General features: G+C 46.5%; 1 long non-coding RNA gene across 2 annotated transcripts; it reads left to right on the top strand.

Annotated features, from left to right (window-relative positions):
- The first annotated feature begins 5,767 nt into the window (after nucleotides 1-5,767).
- LOC123049725 (uncharacterized) lies at nucleotides 5,768-9,300 on the top strand. Of its 2 annotated transcripts, XR_006423641.1 has the most exons (8): nucleotides 5,768-6,014; nucleotides 6,124-6,712; nucleotides 6,792-6,841; nucleotides 6,932-7,009; nucleotides 7,117-7,363; nucleotides 7,659-7,833; nucleotides 8,340-8,419; nucleotides 8,896-9,300. It is a non-coding gene; the product is annotated as an uncharacterized lncRNA (long non-coding RNA). The 2 variants fall into 2 exon arrangements; XR_006423640.1 differs by having other exon boundaries at nucleotides 6,124-6,841.
- Nucleotides 9,301-17,997: the final 8,697 nt, after the last annotated feature.

Consider the following 17,997-nt stretch of genomic DNA (forward strand, 5'->3'; position numbering starts at 1 on the left):
CCTTTTCTTTCATAGATTTCTTTGCCTCTTGCATATCTTCAGGACTGAGAAATAGAACACCCCTTTTCTTCGGAGTTGGCTTAGGAGTTGGTTCAGGAAGTGTCCAATTGTTTTCATTGGTCAACATATTATTCAATAGAATTTTAGCTTGATCAGCGGTTCTTTCCCTGAAAACACGACCAGCACAACTATCCAGGTGGTCTCTGGAAGCATCGGTTAGTCCATTATAAAAGATATCAAGTATTTCATTTTTCTTAAGAGGATGATCAGGCAAAGCATTAAGTAATTGGAGAAGCCTCCCCCAAGCTTATGGGAGACTCTCTTCTTCAATTTGCACAAAATTATATATTTCCCTTAAAGCAGCTTGTTTCTTATGAGCGGGGAAATGTTTAGCAGAGAAGTAATAAATCATATCCTGGGGACTACGCACACAACCAGGATCAAGAGAATTAAACCATATCTTAGCATCACCCTTTAATGAGAACGGAAATAATTTAAGGATATAATAGTAGCGAGTTTTCTCATCATTAGTGAATAGGGTGGCTATATCATTTAATTTAGTAAGATGTGCCACAACAGTTTCAGATTCATAGCCATAGAAAGGATCAGATTCAACCAAAGTAATTATATTAGGGTCGACAGAGAATTCATAATCCTTATCAGTAACAAAGATAGGTGAAGTAGCATAAGCAGGATCATATTTCATTCTAGCATTCAAAGTTTTTTCTTTCAGCTTAGCTAATAATTTCTTAAGATCACTCCTATCATTGCAAGCAAGAAAGTCTCTAGCAGTTTCTTCATCCATAACATAACCCTCAAGCACAACAGGCAATTCATATCTAGGGGGAGAATCTTCATCATCACTTTCATCAATATTATCAGTTTCAATAATTTCATTCTCTCTAGCCCTAGCATGTTGTTCATCAAGAAATTCACCAAGTGGCACAAAAGTATCAAGCATAGAAATAGTTTCATCATAAGTATCATGCATAGCAGAAGTGGCATCATCAATAACATGCGACATATCAGAATTAATAGAAGAAGCAGGTTTAGGTGTCGCAAACTTACTCAAAACAGAAGGTGAATCAAGTGCAGAGCTAGATGGCAGTTCCTTACCTCCCCTCGTAGTTGAGGGATAAATTTTAGTTTTCTCGTCTTTCAAGTTCCTCATAGTGATCAGCAGATATAAATCATAAGGGACTCAAAGAATAGAGCTATGCTCGCCGGCGACGGCGCCAGAAAATAGTCTTGATAACCCACAAGTATAGGGGATCGCAACAGTTTTCGAGGGTAGAGTATTCAACCCAAATTTATTGATTCGACACAAGGGGAGCCAAAGAATATTCTCAAGTATTAGCAGTTGAGTTGTCAATTCAACCACACCTGGATAACTTAGTATCTGCAGCAAAGTATTTAGTAGCAAAGTAATATGGAAGTAACGATAACGGTGGCAAAAGTAACAGTGATAGTTTTGTAGTGATTGTAACAGTGGCAACGGTAAAGTAAATAAGCGAAGAACAATATGTGAAAAGCTCGTAGGCATTGGATCGGTGATGGAGAATTATGTCGGATGCGATTATTCATGCAACAGTTATAACATAGGGTGACACAGAACTAGCTCCAATTCATCAATGTAATGTAGGCATGTATTCCGAATATAGTCATACGTGCTTATGGAAAAGAACTTGCATGACATCTTTTGTCCTACCCTCCCGTGGCAGCGGGGGTCCTATTGGAAACTAAGGGATATTAAGGCCTCCTTTTAATAGAGTACCGGACCAAAGCATTAACACATAGTGAATACATGAACTGCTCAAACTATGGTCATCACCGGGAGTGGTCCCAATTATTGTCACTTCAGGGTTGCCGGATCATAACACATAGTAGGTGACTATAGACTTGCAAGATAGGATCAAGAACTAACATATATTCATGAAAACATAATAGGTTCAGATCTGAAATCATGGCACTCGGGTCCTAGTGACAAGCATTAAGCATAGCAAAGTCATAGCAACATCAGTCTCAGAACATAGTGGATACTAGGGATCAAACCCTAACAAAACTAACTCGATTACATGATAAATCTCATCCAACACATCACCGTCCAGTAAGCCTACGATGGAATTACTCACGCACGGCGGTGAGCATCATGAAATTGGTGATGGAGGATGGTTGATGATGACGATGGCGACGGATTCCCCTCTCCGGAGCCCCGAACGGACTCCAGATCAGCCCTCCCGAGAGAGTTTAGGGCTTGGCGGCGGCTCCGTATCGTAAAACGCGATGAATCCTTCTCTCTGATTTTTTTCTCCCCGAAGGTGAATATATAGAGTTGGAGTTGAGGTCGGTGGAGCTCGAGGGGGCCCATGAGGCAGGGGGCGTGCCCAGGGGGGTAGGCGCGCCCCCACCCTCGTGGACAGGGTGTGGGCCCCCTGGCCTTGATTCTTTCGCCAGTATTTTTTATTATTTCCAAAAATAATCTCCGTGAAGTTTCAGGTCATTGCGAGAAGTTTTGTTTCTGCACAAAAATAACACCATTGCAATTCTGCTGAAAACAGCGTCAGTCCGGGTTAGTTCCATTCAAATCATGCAATTTAGAGTTCAAAACAAGGGCAAAAGTGTTTGGAAAAGTAGATACGACGGAGACGTATCAATGAACAGGACCCCGATCGAGCCGGTTGGGGGTGGATAAACAGAACCCCGTGGATGGTTGCATGAACAGGACCCTGTGGAGGGCTGGTTGAATAGTAGCCGGTGGATGGCTGGATGAACAGGAGCCCGTGGAGGGGTGGTTGAACATGACCCCGTGGAGAGGGCTGGTTGAACAGTAGCCGGTGGGGAGCGGTGGAGGCTAGATGAACAGGAGCCTATGGATGAACAGCGGCTTGTGGAGGCAGGAGGGGAGACGTCGTGGATGAACAGTCTTAGGTGGAGGTTGGAGGAGGTCGACGATAGATGAACAGTAGCCCGTGGAGGCAGTCGACGGTGGAGATGAACAATAGCCCGTGGAGTCCCGTTTTGCGGTACGCCACACCCCTCCCGATGAATAGGACCCCCGTTTCGACCGTTGCGCTCCAACACAAGTCCGTTTCCTCCGTTTTGTGGTACGCCACACCCCTCCCTGTCAACATGACCCTATTTCGATCGTAGGAGGTCCAAGAGAAGTCTGTTTCCTCTGTTTTGCGGTACGCCAGACCCCTCCCGGTGAACAGGATCACGTTTCGACCGTGGCCGATCGAATAGAAGCCCCTTTCCTCTGTTCTGCGGTACCCTAGGCCTCGTTTTGATCGGTTGTTCTGTCCTAGCCGGTTGGCTCCCGATGAACACGACGACGCAGTTTCTCCGTTCCGACCCAGCCATGTACATGAGCCCTGGCCGTACGTATGCGCGAGTAGGCGCTCGAGACCCCGCACGTATGTACATACGTGGCCGTATTTACTTTCTTGCACCCTGGCTGTACGTACGTGTACATGCTACGTCTGCGTCTCTACTACGACATGTGCCCTTCCTTACTCGGCCATGATTCATCGCTGCAGCCTGCAGACAAACCGATCGACCAGTATGTACGTACACGTTCGCGACCAGAATAACAACGCTACGTACGCTTCGACCAGGTGGATCCCGACTGTCAGGGAGGATAAGTAGGCACTTCCTTGCGTGCGAAGATGTAGCTGGTGGGTCCCAGCTGTCAGGGGGCGGATCATTTTTTTCCCGTAATATGGACGCACTTCCTTGTGTGCAAAGATGTAGCTGGTCGGTCCCAACAGTCAGTGGGGAAACTTTTTTTCGCGAAATACGGTGGCCCGTCCGATGGGTCCCTGCTGTCAGGTGGAGGAATCATTATTTTGCATGTAATAAGGTTGCACTTCTTTGCTGCGGCCGTGGACCCAGCTGTCGTCCTCTCCACGTACAGTACTCTTTCGATGGAAGTCGTTCGTTGACCATGTGGACCACGCCGCACCGAGAGCACCAGGGCGGTGGACGACGGCGAGGCCTAGGAAGGGGACGACGCGGAGCCGGGGAAGACGCGGCAGTGGATGCCCACGCGGAGAGGAGTACGAGGGTTCACTGGTTCGGCTGCGGTGTTAGGCTGCCATCGCCGCAGAATAATAGGGGGTGTGGGTGAGTAGAGGGATGGCCTGGCCAGCGGTGGGAGTAGTAGGGGCGGTGAGCCTCTGCGGCAGCACAGCCGGCCACGGGAGGCAGGAGCAGGCGGCACGATCGGCGCTGGTTTGGGCGGCTGGAGCAAGAAGACCAGAGGTTGAAGCAGCACTACGGTCGTTGGATGGACATCGTACGATTACTGGAGCTAGAATCGTTCATATTGACTAAGTTGACAAAGCCCTCCGTCCCTGTCAACTTAGTAGGCCCACAAGTCAGCCTCCCACTATGGTGGTTCTCAGCTAGCAGGGGGAGTATTCATTTTTTTGTTGACCACGCCGCGCCGAGCGCATCCAAGGTGGTGGACGACGGCGAGGCTCCGGACAGCAACGAGCCGGAGATGGGAAGACGCGGGAGTGGAGTCGCAGGCGGAGAGGTGCACGAGGGTTAACTGGTTCTGGTGTAGTGTGGTTCAGCAGTCGGTGGAGAAGAACATGAGGTGTGGAGGGGTGGAAGGATGGCCTGGCCGGCGGTGGGGTAGCGCTTCACAACGAAGCATGCTAAGCAGAGCTGCTAGCAGCAGGAGGCGGTCCCGGCGGTGCTGGAGGAAGAAGACGAGAGATTGAAGATGGATGCCAGTCGTTGGATGTAAATCCAACGGCTAATGATGTCAGAATCATTTGTTGACTAAGTTGACAACGACTTGCGTTGGCTTCGACCTATTGGCCCACATTTGACCCTCCAAAATGTGGCACATATTCAACCCATTTTTTCAGAATTTACAGTCAATTTGATCTTTTTTTAGAATTACAGTCCATTTGCTCGGCTGGGTGAACAAATAATGTAGCGTCCATGTGGCCCATTTAATTTTTTCCTAAAAAATTACAGGTTATTTGCACTTTTTTGAAATACATGATTTTGCTGGGCTGATTCTAATCATAATGATGGGTTGGGCACAACAATGTTATCAAAAAATAAACGGGGGCTGAGCATTTTGTTATAAATATATTTAAATAATAAGTGATTTATTATTACATTGGTCCTTAAATCTTACCAAGCTTTTGTACACAATCACCAGGATTTTCGTTGCCTTAATGTAAAAAATCCAGAATTTTATTGTTAAGAAATTATTTTTATAAGTTAATAAGATGTGGGATATTGTTTTCTTATATATGTAAGTATCTGTTAAATATATGATGACAATAATAATAATATATAATAATATATAAAATAATTTAAATATATATAATATAGTTAGAAGGGAAATATAAGTTGGACCAGGCGTTTCTATTCTTATATTGAAAAATAGAACAGACCTCTGTGTTTTCTTCAAATCTATCTATATCTATCTATCTATCTATACCTACCTATACTAATTACAGACTCTCAAAAAATTACCACGTTAATCAGTAATTAGGAGCCGTTAATCCGGTGGGTCCGTATTATTACGGTGTAGATCTACGTATAGTATTTTCTCAACTTAGAAAAAAAACCTGGCTAAACGGCCCACAATTCTATCTCTCGATTCTGTTAATCTGGTGAGTCCATATTATTACGAACTTAGAAAAAAACTGGCTAAAAGGCCCACAATTCTATCTCTCGATTCTAAAAATAAAAGAAAACATTGTAACGATCTCTAGAAACCTATACAATCGTAGCCGGAAGCGTACGATCTTATGATTCTTATCTGCCATAGGCTCAGCTAAAACTAAATCTTCCCTAGCCAAAGGCTGCGATCTCCATGGTTGTTCAAGCCGATCCACCTGCATACATGAACAACCTAACGAGGTTCAGCCGAACGTCGTCGTGATGCAGTACGTCCGCCCTGAAGTGCACGATTTTTTTTCCTAGGCGAGGCTGCAATCTCATCTTCTCTAGAGCCTGCGCCACCATCCCTATCCAAGCTGATCCACGTACTTCATCAAAGCCAACGCAGAGTTCCATGCGAACACCGTCTTGATACGGTGCGTTTCCGACTCATTCTCAGTCTTGCCGGTCTCTCAGTGTGTCAAATACCTGCAGGGATTCAACACGCCGCTGCTTCTCTTCGGCTATGCTGTGGATACACCATCAGCTATGTGGTTTCCCCCATGGAAATCAATCCATCTGCCTCTCAAATTGGAACAAGTGAGTTGGAGCATAGATCTGGTGTACTCACTGGATTTATCATGTAGTTCAGGTTCGTCTACGATCACTACTTTTCTTAAAATTGTTCTTTTTTTTAGTTGTTTGTAATTGAATTGGCCGTCTCTTTTTCATTGTGTTCACTGTCAGTTTTTTATCGTGTCCTTTGAGAGTGCTCTACAGGGATTCGATTATAAATCTTCTCTGGTATGCTCTTTGGATATGCCATGTAGATCAGAGGGAGCACAACTACGGCTAATCGGCTATATCTTTGTCATTGTGTTCCCAATCAGTTTTTATCGTGCCCTTTGAGAGTGTTCTCCAGAGATTTGATTCCAAAACTTCCCTGGTGTGCTGGGTATGTCATGGAGTGATGGAGATTGAGTTGGAGGGAGCACAACTAAGGGTAGCGCTACTCAAGTGTCTCAGCAACCCTCTATCTGACGACGGCGACGGCTAGCGCTCTGCTACAGGTGAAGGCTAGCAGGTCAGCTGACAACTCCTCCATATGGATGCCCTCATTCTTTTGAATCACTGATTGTTTCGTAATGGATGTGTCCTCACAGCACAACCAGAAGTATCAAGATACCTTCAGGGAGATTGGTTAATTAGCCAGGTACGTACAAAATTATTAATCTAAATAGGACACAACACCAATATGGTGAACCATGCCATGACATGCCTAACATCTGTATGCCGTGTGTAGGGTTTGAATCAGGCATACAGACGACCAGCTGCATGTTCGCGCATGATCTTTGTGGTTTAAATAACCATGTTCGCTCTGGTATTTCTATACTCACGTACTTCTTAAAAGTTCCCTGGATTTAGAAGCATGTCTTTGCATGTCTTTGTGAAGAGGAGATAGGAAGATCCATTTTTTATTCTTTTCAGTTCATGAAGATGAAGCAATAGTCCTCGACTCATGCCCCAACTAGCACAAAACTATGCCTCCGTCCGTGATAGAACTTGAGTTTTGACGTCGTCCAGTTGTGGATCACAACCATGTTCTGAACATCTGACCGTAGAACGATAGGAGCACCCCGTACCAGGACAAGGAGCAGGCTATGGGTTCCCAGTCTATTCCCCAGCAGGAACATCTTTTGTGGAGGACCGAGCTATTTAGAGGATAGTGAATCGGGTAAGCATCCAATAGATAAAAGAAATCATAATTTTCTGTTGGCAATTTGCATGCAGGGTTCAAGCCAATTTCTGTTTGAGCGTGCAGTAGAGTATGCGTGCCCCAAGATTTGATGTTTGGCTGAAATATTGTGTTGTTTGCAATTGGCAATGGAGATTTCATATTTTCTATCTAAATTCGTATGACTAGGTTTTCTTTTATTTAAAATGTCTAAAATTCTTATCTACAAACATTCATGTGTATTTTTCCAGATTTTCAGATAATAAATAAGCATACACGTGTGCATGTTTGTCAGATTTCTGGGGGAGAGAAGCCAACAGAGTACACAATGATTTGGCGAATCTGTATGTTTCCCATGGTCATGCACGGATTTAGTTATTGAGCAAATAATCATTCCATCATCTAAGCATCTCAGCCTTCCGGTCGCTTATTTCATGCATCACACGACCACTGTGGCTGGGCGAATGCAGGTAAATCAAAATTCTATACTGAACATTAGGTACCTCCATGGTTAAAGAAGCTAGCCAGGAGGCATCAGACGGGCCTGCTCACCTAGCTTTAGAGTTTGTTCTGCATCATTATGATGACATCCTTATAGATATATAATACTAGGTTAACCAATTCCAACGCAAGTGACATGTATTCCTATATTTCCCTGCCCATCGTAAGGACTAAAAACTGTAGAAATTCTCACATTATCTCAAACATCTTGGTGTATGTCTAAGAGCACCTGACAGAGCTGCAAGCCTTGCTTGAATGCTCAGACAATCATGTTAATATAATTGATTGCCCCGAGTCAAATGTTTGAATTATTTTTCTTCAGTGTACAAGCTTATATTATATTAATTTGAAGAAAATAAGAATTGTATAGTTATCATATTTTATGTGGGGGTGCTCCATTATTAAATCTAGAAGTTTGTAATAGATAATATATCATTGTGTTGTTTTAAAACTAACTTGCTCTTTTGATTGGCAGAATGTTGATACTGACTCCGATCCAGGGCAAAATTTGAGTTGATCGCTACTTCTTTGCTGAATTAATTAGTCTTTTTGCTGGTGAGTTTTTATTGTCACCCTACACAAATTATGCAGGGGTAAGAATACAAATTGTTTTATGGGCATGCTGACTGCGTATTTCTGCAGTACTAAATATTGTTATTACCCCAATTTGCTTTGTCGGAGGTATCATTTATTCCCTAATACTCTGTTATGTGGGGCCAAGCACGCAACATATCTGGAAAAATCTAGCTTGACATATCTTTGTGCGACTCATGCCCACATGTGCTAAGTTGTTTCGAGTATAATCTTAAACAGGTGGAAGGGGATTATTGTATATGTTGTTTAAGTACATAACAATGCTTGGGCTTTCAGTAAGCAAGTCTGACCAGTTGATAACTTATTTGGTTACCTGCAACTAACATATGTTTGAGTCCTCAATAAACAATATATATTTGAACATTGACCTTACCGTGAGAATAATGTTGCTGCTGCAAAGGTATTTCTCTCTTAATAAGCAAGTTTTTTCTGTCAAGGTATCGCAGGGCCAAACTCTTATGTTCTTATATAGTCAATATCATGATACACGTTCCACCGCTATGACCACAAGTGCGCAAATGAGCAACTGGTATACATGGTTCTGTCTTAGCCCACGAAGAACAACATTATGAGGCTGTGAAGAAGGTCGACGTTGAGAGCTAGGAGAAGCACACCACAATGTGATGGCATTGTGATGGATTAAGTAACCCGTGAAGAAGGCCATCCAAAAGAATTCTGTGGTTTTCTTCCTAGGAAACGCAAGCAACTCAAACATGCATGTTAATTCATGGTGGTAAAATAAATTTTGCAAGACACTATTTTCTAGCTTATCTGGTACTAATGGGAAGTATTATTGAGGAATGCAGATCATTTTATCCCTGCGGATAGATTTTTCTACCATGTGATCTGTGAAACCAAGTGATATGTGATTAATTTTTTTTAATAATGTGAAACTTCTCCAGATGTATATATGTACTTACGGATAGAACAATGGTAATTGAATCAAAGGAATCATACCACAATGTGTAATATCTGCGAACATTCTTTGAGCGTCATTTTGTATGTATATGGTGACTAATGAGACATTTATGATTTTTGATGCAATATTAAAATTAAGCTCCTAAAATCGGTGTGGTCTAACATAATATAAACATATATTTCAAGTATTCTTTGAGCGTGTGCTAATTAATTATTGTAAGATATAATTTAACCATGGGGATTTTGCTTCTGAGATTTAATTCTAGGAAAATTCTAAAGCTAAAAATGCCAAACAAAATAAATGTTGCCCGTGCGGATGCACGGGTTGACGACTAGTAAATACATAATTGGGCTGCCCATATTTTAGGAAAAATAAAACCTCGGATGGGAGGTCCATAGGCCGGTTGATACATGACAACCCTCAAGAAAATACAAACCAGCTTGTTGTGGACTGCGCATGTTACAAAAGAAAGCCTAGACGGGGCAGCCCATAACCCAGCCGATACTTGCTGCCCCAGTGATAGTAAATGATACCTGCCAGCTCCCCGGCTTCGTTGTAAATTTATCTCCTTTAGTAACTACGTTGAAGCACCTAAAAAATTGTAACTATGTTGACAAACCTGTGGGCCCCAACGTCAGTATATCATTAGGAGGAAGTATTTTTTCAATGAGGCATTTGCTTGCGTACAGCCATAGACCTGATGGGTGCCGACTGTCCGCCTCTCCACATACAGTCCTCTCCAGATTCCTCTCATTTGTTTAGCATGTTCACAACGGCAGACAGCGGCGCCACGGCGAGCGCACAAAGGCACGGGACGAGATCGGACCACCGGAGGCAGTACCTTATTTGTACCGAAACTACTGAACTAGCCCAGTGGCCCAGTGACACTACCCGACCGCTGTTCCGCCCGAGTTCGATTCCACCTGATGCAGGGAAAATATATCCAAATTTTTTGCCTGTCATTATTGACATGTGGGTCCCCATTGTCATCTACGCACACCACGCCCGACACTTGCCAAAACTTCGTTCCTCATTTTCTCTGTTTTTCGCACACTCGACATTGCGTGGGCATTTTGAAAATAGCATATTTTTTTGACTGTGCATCATATGAAGATGTGCTATGCATGAATGTTGATCAACATGATGTTAACTGGCTGGTAGTTCCATTTTCTAACATGAATAAAACTTCCAACATAATGTTATCCCTGTTTGAAAAGGCCGTGTTAATATAAATGCTCTGCCTCTGAAACTTGCAGTTTCTTATGTGAAACTGAACTTGCAGTTTCTTATGTGAAATTGAAACTTGCAGTTTCTTCTCTGAGAATCAGATTGTCTGCACTTTTATACTCCTATGAAACTACATTTTTTTAAGTGCTAAAAATAGATCTCTAGAATTCATAAAATACTTCATATGCTCAATACTGCAAATCTGAAATTCAAAAGACATTCATATCTGAAAGTACTCTCAAAATACACAACACAAAACACAATTCACAACCTGCAAATACTGACAACCCTAAGCTCCTCCTGACAATTCACAACCTGCCTGACTATTGGGCTGGGGGGCAGTCCCCTCCTATTCCTCGGCAGCAGACAACCGCCCCATGAGACGATGTGAACGGCGAGGGAGAGGATGGCGGGGAAGCGTCGTCGGACCAACTGCTTTTCTCCTCTTACAGTTGGGTTCGGTCGACGAAGACTCCACCGGCTCGCTCTGGCACGGCACCCTCACAAACGGCACCCTATAGATGCTCGATCCTTCAATCTCTGGTGGATGCTCCATCTGGGATTGATACTCCCACCACCGCTGCCTCACGATCGGATTTCGTGAATCTGTTTGCTCCATGGCCTAGAGGAGCAGCTCTATGTACTCCGGCGTGACTTCCTTCGGGAGTATCGTCGCCTTTTCGCTCTATTGCGGATATTTGGCCATGGATGTCGCCGTCGCCGCTAGTTGGTCCTTGTTGTCAAACCAAGACTGTATCTCCAACATCCTAGCTAGCCTCACAGGATCGCCGTCTGCAATCCTCACATATCGGTTGTACTCCTCCATCGATCTACTTCTCCACAACACCTTCACTCGCCAGCGGTGGTTTTTGAATAGAAGAGGAGAGGAGCGGCGCTGGTTTTGGATTAGAATGGGAGAGGTGCAGTGCTGGTTTTCGATTAGAACGGGAGAGGAGCGGCTCTGGATTTAGATTGGAACAGGAGAGGAGCAGCGGTGGTTTAAGAGGAGGGAGCGGCCCTGGTCTTGGAAGTATTTTTTGTTTTGCGTATTTTGGGTCAAAGTTTGACCACGTACTGTATTTGACAAGCAAAATGTGAATGCATGTCACCAAAAATGGTATCGTTTGGTTCGTATCTGAATGTACTTTAAAATTATATTATTTTTGCAACGTATAACATATATTTTATTTGGGAAAATCATTTTCAATTATGACCCAGAATAAAAGGGAGACTAGTTAATGTGGGGTCGTTTTCTTAATTGAAGGGTAAATTGATTTTGATTTTGATCCAGTCACAACATGCCGGCCCTCTCGTCCAATCCTAAATCGCTGCCGCACGTTCCTCTCCCTCTTTTCCATTTCAAGACCACCGTCTCTCCTCCCATCTTCCAAAGCTAGCACCGGACCTCTCACAAGGACATCTATGGAGAGGATGCAGCAGCAAATCGGGCAGATCGCCGGCGGCGACTAGGCAAAGTTAGCCAGGTTGAAGGAGATCCTTACTTGGTTTGACAATGAGTGGGAGATTTTGAGGATGGTGAGGGCCATGTGGCAATGTATGCAAAAGAGCGAGATGGCGGCGATGTACTCCTCGGCAGCAGTCACGCCGCAGTCCTTCGAGTTCATCGAGTATCTCCTCTGGGCGATGGAGCAGACAGATTCGCCCGAGGCAAAAGTCAGGTGGAGGTGGTGGGCGTACAGGTAGAACATCGAGCATCCAGAGGATAACAAATCGATCGAGTACGGTGTGTCGTTCGTGAGGGTGCAGAGCTAGCCGGAGCCACAGGAGTATTCGTTCTCCCACCGCAAGAGGAGGCCAGAGGGCGCGACGTCGCTTCCCTGCCGTTCTCCACGGTTCCCTCGACGCTTGCCTCGTTTCATCGGCGGCGGTTGGGTTTAAGGTAAGCTTCGCACTAACCTAATCTTCCATCTGCTCATGCTTACAATCAGTGTGACAACTAATGAAAATCATGCTTACAATCAGTCTTCGAGTATTACGCCAATCGCCCTAAAATAGCTCTGGACCTTTGGGTCAAAGTTGTGACACTGTGTACAAATAAAGAAAAATAGATTGGTGCTTCTTTCAGAAAAGAGTACTCCCTAGAAAACTGCCAATATAAGCTACTAGTATTTGGTTAGAGGATTTGCTGCCGAGAAAGATCCGTCCACAGAGAGCTCCACACATCCCACTGTTGGTGGTGGATGCCAATGCGTGCATGGAGCATGGTTGCACTGGTGCGCGTCGGTCCTAAACAAACGGTTTAAAACCCCTTTCTGCGACGGCATTTGGAACTATCGCCAAGTGAGTGTGTGCGATAGGGTGTCCTTCCCACACGACCAAGAAATCATCGGGGATAGGCCCTCCTGGGACCCAGGCTGGGGCCGTGTGCGATCGGGCGAGGCATCGAAACCCAATCATTTCCGTAGGTATGTATATCCCACACGGTGAATCCCAGAAATCATTTCCGTAGGTATGTACATCCCACACGGTGAATCCCAGAAATCATTTCCGTAGGTATGTACATCCCACACGGTGAATCCCAGAAATCATTTCCGTAGGTATGTACATCCCACACGGTGAATCCTAGAAAAACATTTCCGTTTGTATGTATATCACACACAGTCAATCCAAAGAACACGTTTCCGTTCTTATGTACATCCCACACAGTCAATCCAGGGAAAACGTTTCCGTTCGGATGTACATCCCACACGGTTTTATGTATACGCTCGTGTGTGAAAGGTGTAACTATCACACACGCTCTGCCTTGGTTAACTGTTTGCTTTCATTAACTACATCACACACGATTTGATGTAGAAAACTGTGTGGCATTGGGCTATCCATCGCAAGCGCTTTTACTGCTAGAACCGTTTGCAAAGGTCCATGACTGTCTGTTCTATTTTTATTTTTGCCTAGAATTTATTATTCTAATTGGAAATTTTTAAATACGAAACGTGCAATTCAAATTCTCAGCACAATGGTTGAACAACGAATCCATAAATAAAATTGCCATTACAATATGTTCAGTAATTACAGGATTAGGCAACAATTAACTATGATGAACCGCAGTATTTAAAGGCGGTAAAGGTGAAGAGACAAGTGTAAATCATTTTGACTGCCGACGGTGTTGAAGAAGCGGAATGCCCATAATGTGCCTTCCTGCATGCCATATGCACGAACCACTTTTGTCCAACCCCTTGTGACGATCGCCCGCCCATCCTTCACCGCCTTCAGGAAGACTTCTAGAGCATTATCATGGTAGCATGAATTATATACTTTAATCTTACACTACTGGAATCAGCTAATTTGCCATCTGCCAGATCTTTGCCGTCTGCTAGCTGACGGCAAAGAAGCTCTTTGCCATCAGCTACACATAAACAGACGGCAAAGAAAAGGCTGACGGCAAAGAAGCTCTTTGCCATCTGCCAGGTCTTTGCCGTCTGCCAGCGGACGACAAAGAATCTTTGCCGTCCGCTGGCGGACGGCAAAGAGTGTGGTGGCCCCCACCCCCCGCTCGTTTGAAAAAATCCTAACGGCCCACCGGACGGCAAAGAGGCAGAAAGGCGGACGGCAAAGGCCAGCGGACGGCAAAGAGGGCACTTGCCTAACGGCAGGTACCCCCCGCCCGTTACTCACTTCGTCCTCGCCTCGCCCTTCTCCTCCCACCCCGCCGCCGCCGCCGCCGCCCGCCGCGCGCCGCCGCCCTGTCGCCCCGGCTCCCGCCGCCCCACCGCCCCGTCGCCCCCGCCGCCCCGGCCCCCCGCCGCCCCGCGCCCCACCGCCGCCCCGCGCCCCACCGCCGCCACGGCCCCCCGCCGTCCCGGCCCCCGCCGCCTCCTCCACTGCCCCGCCCCGGCCCCCCCGCCCCCATCCCCCCGCCGCCCCGGCCCCCGCCGGCCGGGCCCCCGCCGCCCCGCCTCCTCCACCGCCCCGCCCCGGGCCCCCGCCGCCCCGGCCCGGCCCTCCGTCGCCGGCCCCGCCCCGGCCCTCCCCCACAGTGAGCCCCTCCTCCCTTTTTTTTCTTCTGTTTTTTTGTTTTTTTTTGTTTTTTTTCTGTTTAAGTTTAGGTTTAATTAGTTTAAATAGTTTAGTTTTAATTAGTTTAGGTTTTTAGTTTAGGTTAGTTTAGGTTTAGGTTAAGTAGAAGGGGGAAGAAGAAGAAGAAGAAGAAGAAGAGGAGGAGGAGGAGGAGGAGGAGGAGGAGGAGGAGGAGAAGGAGGAGGAGGAGGAGGAGAAGGAGGAGAAGGAGAAGGAGGAGGAGGAGAAGGAGAAGGAGGAGGAGGAGAAGGAGGAGGAGAAGAAGAAGAAGAAGAAGAAGAAGAAGAAGAAGAAGAAGAAGAAGAAGAAGAAGAAGAAGAAGAAGAAGAGGAGGAGGAGGAGGAGGAGGAGGAGAAGAAGAAGAAGAAGAAGAAGAAGAAGAAGAAGAAGAAGAGGAGGAGGAGGAGGAGGAGGAGGAGAAAGAAGAAGAAGAAGAAGAAGAAGAAGAAGAAGAAGAAGAAGAAGAAGAAGAAGAAGAAGAAGAAGAAGAAGAAGAAGAAGAAGAAGAGGAGGAGGAGGAGACACCCCGAAGCCCCGACCCCGAAACAGCACCCCGACCCCGACACGGCACCCCGACACCGACACGGCACCCGACACGTACACGACACCCCGACCCCCGACACGACACCCCCGACACCCCGACCCCGAGAACCCGACCCCGACCCCGACCCCGACACCCCGACCCCGAGCCTGACCCGACACCCCGACCCCCGACACCGACACGACACCCCGACCCCCGACACGACACCCCCGACACCCCGACCCCGAGACCCCGACCCCGACCCCGACCCCGACACCCCGACCCCGAGCCTGACCCGACACCCCAACCCCGACACCGACACGGCACCCCGACCCGACACCCCGACCCCGAGACCCCGACCCCGACACGGCACCCCGAGACCGACACGACACCCCGACCCCGACACGGCACCCCGAGACCGACACGACACCCCGACCCCCGACACGACACCCCCGACACCCCGACACCCCGACCCCGAGACCCCGACCCCGACACCCCGACCCCGAGCCTGACCCGACACCCCGACCCCGACACCGACACGGCACCCCGACCCCGACCCGGCACCCCGACCCGACACCCCGACCCCGAGACCCCGACCCTGAAAAGGTGTTCTTTGGCCTTCCAGAAGCCGACGGGGTCATATATTTGTGAATTATTAGTTAGGTCATATATCTTTCGATTTTGTTATGAAAAACATCATATATAATTGTGTTGATCGGGTAGTTTTAAATGTGCAGTTGTTTCATCGCTGCGAGGTTTGGTGTTCGACGACCTCGCCGTGCGTTTGACGAGCTCTGCCCCTTCGTTCGTGGGTGAGCACAAATGACATGTCCTCCTCCCCCATTAATTATTTGATCTATTCCGATGAAACTTGATAGCTAGATATATATGTGTCTTGAATCATCAGTATGCGTAACCAATATGTGTCTCCCGTTCGAAAGCGTCATAGTTATAAATATGCATGCATTTGCATATTTATAACCTTGATTCTTTCGAATTGTCCAACGCTATCCATGGACAGCCCGAGTATGTTTAGATTGGGTTCGTTTTCCCATATGCTTTGCTCCGGATCCGACGCATAAATTTCGTCAGTGCCTCCCCTGTTGTTCTCCGGGTACACATCCTCTCTGTTTATTGCAGAGACGTGTATCAGGAGAACAGCGGGGAGGTGCTGCCGAAATTTTGCGTAGGATCCGGGGCATAGCATGGGAAAATGAACCCAATCTAAACATACTCGGGTGGGATTAGGACCTATCATTACCTATTAGAGTGTAGGTTGCATGGACGTAATAAAATTGACAAAGTAGATCAACTGATGAATACATACATGGTGAATTATATATATATATTTGTTGTGTGTCTAGTAGCTCTGAAAGTCAAGATGAGTGATCGTGCGTGGATGTACACCGGTCACACTGGTCAGAACAAATGGAGCACTGAATGGTTCACAAAAACCAAGGGGTTTGTGCGAGCCGCATTTGCAAATGGCCAGAGGAAAACCTGGTGCCCCTGTTTACGGTGCGGCAATTGGGAAAAGAGGACAGAGGCTGAAATGGGCAAACACCTGCAGAAGAGTGGTTTTACGCCCGATTATACGGTGTGGACATTTCATGGTGAGTCTGCCCAACGTGACCGAGCTGAGGTGGATCGTCGTCGCACCGACGAGCATGGTACCGGTATGGAAAACATGGTGCAAGACTTTGATGATGCTCGGGATTCGGACGAGGAGATGGAGGAATCTGCAAAGGCCTTCAATGAAATGTTGGAGTCTTCAAAACGTCCGCTCCATGAGCACACTGAGCTTTGTCAGTTGGATGCCATCTCACAAGTAATGGCTCTGAAGGCTCAGTTCAACTTGGGCAGAGAATGCTACGATGCAATGATGACAGTATTTGGACGCTTTCTACCCAAAGGCCATGTAATGCCTGCAAACCTGTACCAGTCGGACAAAATCCTCCGTGCACTGAAGATGCCCTATGATAAGATACATGCCTGTGAGAAAGGATGTGTCTTGTTTAGGCTTGACTATGCGGACTTGAACTGTTGTCCCATTTGCAAGTCTTCCAGGTATGTTGTGGTAGACAACGGTATGGGTGAGAAGACACAGACCAAAATCCCCGTTAGTGTTCTTCGGTATATGCCAATCGTACCAAGACTTCAACGTCTTTTCATGGTCGAAGAGACGGCCAGACAGATGACATGGCACAAAACGGGCAAAAGAACCGAACTAGATGCAGATGGGAATCTGATGATTGTACACACATCGGATGGTGTTGCGTGGAAAAAGTTTGATGAATTACATGGTGACAAAGCGGCAGATCCGAGGCATCCTCGAGTCGGCATCAGCACGGATGGGTTCAGTGTGTTTGGTATGACGGCAGCCCAATACAGTTGTTGGCCCGTATTTGTCTTTCCACTCAATCTCCCCCCCGGACAGATTATGCAAAGAAAGAACATTTTCCTGACGTTGATAATTCCAGGGCCCAACTATCCGGGGAAAAATATGAATGTGTACATGCAACCGCTTAAGGACGAATTGCAAGAAGCCTGGGATAATGGGTTCAAGACATACGATGCCTATAGCAAACGGAACTTCATAATGCGTGTCTGGTACATGTACTCGACGCATGACTTGCCGGCGTATGCGCTATTCGTTGGCTGGTGTGTGCATGGAAGGTTCCCGTGCCCCACATGCAAGGGAGCTCTTGAGTTTCGTTGGCTTCAGGCCGGTCGCAAGTTTTCTTGCTTCGACATGCATAGAGAGTTCCTGAATCCTCGCCATAAGTTCAGGAAAGACAAGAAGAACTTCATCAGAGGTAGAGTTGTCAAAAACTCTGC

Source organism: Triticum aestivum, chromosome 2D, assembly GCF_018294505.1.
Source record: "Triticum aestivum cultivar Chinese Spring chromosome 2D, IWGSC CS RefSeq v2.1, whole genome shotgun sequence".
Classification (NCBI taxonomy): domain Eukaryota; kingdom Viridiplantae; phylum Streptophyta; class Magnoliopsida; order Poales; family Poaceae; genus Triticum; species Triticum aestivum.